Raw genomic sequence first — 6,443 nt, 5'->3', positions numbered from 1 at the left:
AATGCCTCATATATTCTGTGGATTATAGTAATGTACTTTACTGCCATGACCTTTTCAATTTTCTGGAGTTTGCTTGACTCAGTCGGGAGCTCTTCTCTGTTTACAGTATTATTGACCTTTCTACACGAGGCACACAGAAGACAGATAAACACACTAGATTCTTCGAGGGACACTTGCCATGGGGAAGTCTCACACCAGCTCTGTCAGTCTGACAGTGAAGTGGGGATACTGTCCTTTTCCCCTGTGTTCAGCATTTGGGAGTGAACGCCTTTGCTCTAAGGAGTAGGGAGAAAGGATCACATTCAAAAGATCCTGGAGAAGAATTCTACACACAGTTCGGCACACAGGATAAAACTTCTCCTATGGTTTGGCATTTCCTCCAGCTGTCAGGATTCCCCAACGGCTGAGACTTCTGAGTTTGTACCAGCTACAAATACCTGTAATACTTATTAACAGTTAACATTTATTGAGGTCTTCAGTGCACTGGGCAAGATACTAATAATTTCATGAGTCACGTAAGTCTTCCAAGAGGTGGATACTCTAATAATTTCCACTATAGGTGAGGAATCTGGGGCTCAGACAAGTCAGGTAACTTTTCCATAATTACATGGTAGAGCTGGAATTCAACCTCTGGTCACCTGACTTCATTGTGTTCGAAGGGTATTCTCAATGGGCTTACATGAACAGGGTGAATACTCCTCAAACACCAACCACCGAGTGCTTGGAAATAATGAGAGAAAAAATAATTTACCAGTCAAATACAGGAAGAGCAGCCCACTCCCTCCTCTTATTGGAGAGTCCCAGTGCACAATGGTGTATTAAAAGCCCTAGAGTCCCTATGGTAAAGAAACTGGTACATTTGTTTGACAGGAGACCTTTTTAACACTCTAAACAACTAGAGATCTGGAGTCTGTGCCCACAGACGTGTTGGCCTATAGGACCCCTGCCTTCCTCTCCTCCCAAATCCAGAGTCTTTCAGTTTTCATCCTCCAGGAGTTCTGTTGCTTTTGTTTGTCTGATTAGCCTATTCTGTAAGAGTGGGAGGGAAAGCTTTTCTTGCTAATAGGAATCCCTTATTTAATAATTCAAAAAGCATTCATTGAGATCTTTAGTCAAAAGTTTAGGGCTACATTTTATGGGATGTGAACATGGACCTGGCCCCTGCCCTCTCAAGGGAACTTAGACCTGGAGGAGGAAAGTGATATGTGCAACTAGCTGCTCCCACCAAGGACTCTAGTATCGCCTCTCTGAACCCTCAGGGAAGGTTTTGTGGGAGAAATCACCTGAAGGAAGATGAGTGTCATCTTCCTTCAGATCAATTACAGCTCCATTTAATTTTCAAAATGGCAATGACTATACTTTTTAATGATTGTCAGGTAACATCTGTATTAATTTCCTAGGGCTATCTTAAAGAAGTAGCACAAACTGGGTACCTTCAAACAACAGAAATTTATTTCCCACAATTCTGGAAACTAGAAGTCAAGGTTGGTGGGGCAGTGCTCCCTCTGAAAACTAGGGGAGAACCCTTCCTTACCTCTTCCTAGCTTCGGTGGGGACCACCAAACTGGTGTTTCTGGGCATGCAGATTCAGCACTTCAATTGCTTTCTCCATCATCACACAGCATTCTTACCTCACATGATTGTACCTCTCCTTTTATTATAAGTATAATAGTTGTATTGGATTAAGGGGCCACCCTACTTTGGTATGACCTTATTTTAACAAATAATGTCACATTTCGAGATGCTGGGGGTTAAGACATCAACATATCTTTTGGAGGGACATAATTCAACCCTCAACAATATACCCATTATAAATATTCAAGTGTACACATTATATCCATTATAAATATTTAAATATTATCACTTCTGTAAAAAGTGGTAATAGCGGAAAAGCACAAAGATGAATGTAAAAGTCACTTGGCTATGTTACCACTCGGATGTAACTACTGTTAACATCATTCCATTTTTCTTTGCATATACACATATAAAGCACAACAATCATACTATTCATATAACTTTGTGACTTGCTTTTTCTCAAATTATATCTTGAACACCCTCCAAATCAATAAATTTATTTCACTCGTGTCTGTATGTGTGTGTTAGTTGCTCAGTTGTGTCCGACTCTTTGCGACCCCATGGACTGTAGCACACCAGGCTCCTTTGTCCATGGGATTCTCCAGGCAAGAATACTGGAGTGGGTTGCCATTTCCTTCTCCATGTAATGGTGCTCAGAAAACTTATTAAGCCAGTATTGTGGTTGAAGTCACTATTAAACTGTCCACTTTGTAGTTTTGTGAAAGACAGAAAAGTTCTTAAGCTTTTCTGTACTTATAGTTTTATGTAACCATTTTGGCTTCTCTATCATTGTCTTTTTCCATTCCATTTTTCCTACCTTCCCTCACAGCACTGTAAAAAAACCAGCTTGAATTTCTTGCTCTAGAACAGAACAGAAATTTGAGAGTGTCTCTTCCACTCACGAGTCTCGGAAGGCTATTATTCTATGTTTGACACCTTTTGTCTGTCAATTCAGAGTTGTCACAAGTCCTCGACTATTTTTTTGGATATCAGAACACCACAAAGAAACCCTGTGACCTGAGACTAAAAGACCTAAAACTGAGTAGTCAGATAACATTTACTCTCTATTCTATTTGCATGATATAAAATACAACAAAACATTTTGTTGGGTTTTCCCACCTAATAACTCACAGTAAGAAATATTTATGAGTTCAGACCATTGTCCTTTGAGCCTAGTCCAGAGTTTCTTAAACTTTAGTGTACAGATAACTCATCTGGAAATCTTATAAAAAGGCAGATTCTGATTCAGTAGATCTGGAGTGAGGCCTGAGTTACCTCTTTTCTAACTTTTCCACGGTGATAGCAGCGGTGCTGATTCATGGACTGCATTTTGATAGCAAGGCTCTAGCTGAGAGCGCTGATTAGGGAAAGCATCAACCCTATGCCCTAAGTTGGGCTGCCTGAATAACAGGCACTGAGAAGGTTTGTGAGCAGGAGGCTTACTGGGACAAACTCTTGGAACAGCAAGAGCAAATGAGTTTGGAAAGTAGGACTGGGCAGATGGAAAGGCTGAGTTGTGATACAGTTGCCACATAGGCCTCAGCTCATCCTATAAGACTTTCTAGGGTTGGGAGGCCCTTCAGTTGTCCTGAACTGAGGTAAGGGACAGGTCTATGTCCCCCGACATGGACCAGATATGGCACACAGACTGCCCCCCCTCCGAGGAGGCATCATCTGGGGTGAGGCAGCTCCCTTCTGTGAGAGCAATTCTCCACCCTCAGAGGGACTTGGCTGTGAGCCGTCTGTAGCCAATACTCCTGTAAGCAAAAAAGAGCAAGCACCTCAGCCTTGGAGGATGATGTAGGTGAAGCATCGCTGTGCCATTATTCTGCTGAGAACTCCAGTGACCTGAGAAAATCACTATATTATTTTCTGTTTTTCAAGCTAAATTTTAGACATCTCCCCAAATGTTTTGGTTTTATTAATCAGTGAAATCATGTCTGTGCAATGTGCCAGGCCTTGAAGACAATGATTTCAATGTCAATCACTTTGGCTTTACAGAGAATATCTCTGGCTCTGATCTGGAAAGCTACTCAAGTCACCTTCTCCCAAGCAGGGGTGCAAGAAGAAAATGTAGGGAAGAACTTTGGGAGATACTTGATTAATTTCACAGAAAAGAGAGCTAAGTGGGATAGCTAAAGAAAAAGATGTGTTCTGCCTGGTGGCGCTAACTAGAAGCAAAGTCTAGGGAATTCCCTTGCCACCTAGTGGTTAGGACTCTAGGGACCTGGGGTTCAATCCCTGTTTGGGGAATTAAGATCCCCACAAACTGCGGGGCACAGACAAAATTAAAAACAAATAGATAAAAATAAAGGTAAAGTCTAATGATCCAGTCAAGGTACTCTATGGGGCATTCAGTAGTAGTGTCTTGCTACTTCTAGAGGTAGGTGTGGGAGTTTGCTGAAGTGAGATAAAATGTCTAGGGCTGAGTAGCCATATAGAAAAAGATAAAGCTTGATCCATCCTTTATTCTCCAATGGATAAATTCCAAATGGATCAGAGATGTAAATTTTTTAAAAATGAAGCCATACTGATATATTTTCAAAAAGAATAAATGAATTCTTTTATAAGTTGGGAGTGGGAAAAACATTCCTACCTATCATTCAGAGTCTCATTAAGGGAAGAGGTTGATTATTTTAACTACAGTTTAAACAGACAACAGATAAGCAAAGCAAATAGTCCAATAAAGGTTAGTTTTTAAAAGTGCAACCCAGGACTTCCCTGGTGGCCTAGTGGTTAAAGATTCACCTGCTGATGCAGGGGACATGGGTTTGATCCCTGGTTGGGGAAGATCCCACATATTGCAGAGCAACTAAGCCCCTGCACCACAACTATGTGCATGCCCTAGAACCATTCTCTGTAACAAGAGAAGCCACCTCAATAAAGGTCTGGCTGAATCAACTATAGTACATTCATAATAACCAAAGAGAAGATGTATATCCAGCTCATTTAAAACACAGTTTTTTTCTGTACATTTCCAGTGGGACACTAATATGGAGGGAAAAAACACACATGCAAATTTAAACTTCATTCAGCAGTCTTATGTTAGCAATACTGCTATTCTTATTCTGTTAATATATATGTATTATTTATACATAAATATTTATGTGTGTATTTATAAATATGAATAAAGCAAGTAAATAATTGTGTCAATACACTAAGAACTAGTATTTTCATCTTAAGAGAAAGGACAAAACATAAAATCAAAGAGCTCAGCTTTAAAGAAAAAGCATTAAGATACAGTTAGAAAAATTAATATTCAAGAGATACAGTGGGTCCTAAAACCCAAAACAAAGGGAAGTTTGGGTAAAGGAGGAGGCTAAAAACCATGTAAGTAATTTTTTATAGTTATGTCTGAAGCAAGAAAAGAGGAGAAATACGTTTAGTATAGCCTCTGATGTACTGGTCCTGTTAAAATTGATGGCTTTTTCTGTAGTGCTTTTGTCTCCTGAATGCTAGTCCCAGTCCACCATCCCACCTTCACTTTTTATTAAGTTAATTTCTGCTGATTCTTCAGATCAGTTCGTTGTTACATCACTCCTCCCTCATCAAGGATCTTTCATTGTACCCTATCATAGAATATTCCTTTCCTTAGGGCATGTCTCCTAGTTAATAATTATGTCCCCGTTCATATAATTACTTGGTTGATAGTCTCCCCTGCTCCCTCCCTTGGAGGGCCAAAATCGTGTCTGGTTTCACTCATCCTGTATCAAACTGCTCGTGTCTGCTCAGTCGCTTCAGTCCTGACTCTGTGACCCCATGGGCTGCAGCCCGCCGGGCTCTTCTTTCCATGGGATTCTCCAGGCAAGAATACTGCAGGGGGCTGCCATGTCTGTTTCCATTTCAGGGCATCCTCTTAGATGGGAAAGGGTAGACTATCTAAGCACCTGAACTCCAAAAGGAACAAAATGCTTCTAAGAAAAAACTGTTCCCCACTTAAACCCTTTCAAGTCGGGCAAATGACGCATTTGGCCTCTGGCAATAAGCACACAAATGGATAAGGCAGATAAAGTTTTGTTTGTGTGTGTGTGGTTTTTTTTTTTTTTTTTTTTTTTTTGCTACTCTTGCCAAGTTTACACGGGAGGGAGGCATGGGTGGTAGTAGGCGTATGCTGTATTGTCTGTAGTATTTGAGTCCAAATCTCCAGCCCTAAGAATATTTAATCCCTGATGGGACTGCTGACGTTTGAGAATGGAAAAGCAGCCCGGGGATGAGGGCTGGGTATGTGCAGTCTTGTCTGTCAACAAGAGAAACCACGCTCTCTGCACCGTGAAGGCCGGGAACCAGTCTCCTTCGCGGTCTAAGTCCAGACCTCACCGAATGAAGCTTTTGCAGCGGCCGCCTCCCCTAGACTTTCCTCCCGCACTCCACTCTCTCTTGACAGGTCTTCTTTGTTGTATTTTAACTACCTAAACGCAAAGATCTGGGCGTCATCATCAGTCCCCTAAGTATGGACCAGTTCCCCAAAGCCGATGTTTCCACCAAACAGTCCGGCTTAGGGTTACTAAAATCAGCGTTGATGAATCCCGACCAAATGGTCTCCCTTACGGGTCCGTAGAACCAGTTTCTTCGTAAAAGGGCCTTCAGCCTCCGCCGAGATCTTAAAAAAAAAAAAAAAAAAAATGAGAATGAGGTGTCTACTACATTTCCCCAAATATATTATCTCAGGTTCAGGCCAGGTGTTTTAAAATATACAATAGACAGTATTTCTCTATAAATTATGGCTAAGAAGGAGCAAGTGGAACCCATTTTTCTTTCCGTGTTTCTCAGTTTTGCCCTCCGCACCCTTCGTGCCCCACCCCGCCGCCCGCCCCCGGCCGGTAACCCGGTAACGCCTGGACAGGCAGCTCCTGGCCACCCTCCGGGGT

The sequence above is a fragment of the Cervus canadensis genome, chromosome 6 (genome assembly GCF_019320065.1).
Source record: "Cervus canadensis isolate Bull #8, Minnesota chromosome 6, ASM1932006v1, whole genome shotgun sequence".
NCBI lineage: Eukaryota > Metazoa > Chordata > Mammalia > Artiodactyla > Cervidae > Cervus > Cervus canadensis.
The sequence above is the reverse complement of the archived record's forward strand: the minus strand, read 5'-3'. Positions refer to the sequence as shown.